A 1,435-nucleotide genomic window follows, 5' to 3' on the forward strand; every position below is an offset into this window, starting at 1 on the left:
AGGTATTTTTTAAAAGTTAACTCATTTGGCAAACAAATCTTATGCAAAATGTTCACCATATAAAACATGTACAAGAAAACAATTTTTCAAAACGAGAAAAAAGTTGTGCATTCTATGAATTTCCATTTACATGTAGAATCTCCTTCTCATGTAAACTATCACAGTAATACTTTAATTTGTATAATTAAAGCAGTTGTAGATAAAAATCATAGATTTAACTTTTTTCCTGCAAAAAATTAAAATTAAAAAGAATTTTTAAAAGACAAGGTACAGGGCAGACCATGGACAGCATCTGCTACTGCCTCAAGCCCCCTTGCTTTCCTGCATATCCACCAGCAGATGCTCAACAAATGTTTGTTGTCTGGCTGACTTTGCATCCTGCATTACCACATCCTACACTCCACTATAACTAGTATTTGTTTCCTCCATTAAAAGGCCATGCATTTGACCAGTTAGTTCTCAATACCTATGTACAAAAGAAGAAAATAGGAAATCCCTAGTGGGATTGAGGTGGAGGGAAAACAATGTTGGAACCCTTCATTTGAACACCACTATCTACTGCCACTATTTCCTATTCACTGGAGATAAGGTCTATGAGATTTTCTTTGTTCTCCCTATGGTAAATGTTTACCAAGAATAATCACCTGCACTACCGTAAGAACTGAAACGGTGTTAGGAACAATGATGGTGTCTTGCCTTCCTCCTCAGGCCCTTACTAAGAAGCAGTCCTGGCAAGAGGAATGCTTTTCAATAACTTGAAAAGTATAAATCCCAGATAGAACAAGTTAATATGAAGGTGAAGGAAGGCGTAAGCTAGTGCTAGCTCCATGTTTAATCCTCAGCTCCAGCAGACACTGAGCACAAAGTGGTTGGGTAGAAAAATGGCCACTCCTACATTCTTCCCAAACCGAGACCCAATGGCCAGTGTTCACCCCACTGTCCCCAGGCCACCATTGCCATATGATACCGGCTGCTATGACTATCATCTCTTCCAGAACACTGACCTCCCTCCGGTGGGACTACTGTGCCCTTCAGGTAATCCTTCCCCTCAAAACTGCCTGTTTCAGCTAATCCTCAGCATCTGTAGAAAACAAAACAAAAAGGTCAATTCCCCCATGGCTCTGGCTTATATTCTCTTCTGTTACAACGCAATGTAGTATTAAAAACAGAAGAGAAGAGACAGATAAAGCAATACTGGGAGAGTGGGAAGATGGTTTGCAGGAAGGGAGAGAAAGAGAACAGTGCCTCTGGATTGTATTGAAACGTACACACACACACACACACACACACACACACACACACACATGCACGAAAACACTTATGTTCTCAGAACTCCTCCATGGTACAAGGATGACATTGCTTCACAGGCAGTAAATAGACCATTTGAATTCTGTTTCCGTGAAAAGCCAAAGCACTGTGGAATTTCTTTCATCTG

Source organism: Kogia breviceps, chromosome X (assembly GCF_026419965.1).
Source record: "Kogia breviceps isolate mKogBre1 chromosome X, mKogBre1 haplotype 1, whole genome shotgun sequence".
In the NCBI taxonomy this organism is placed as follows: Eukaryota; Metazoa; Chordata; class Mammalia; order Artiodactyla; family Physeteridae; genus Kogia; species Kogia breviceps.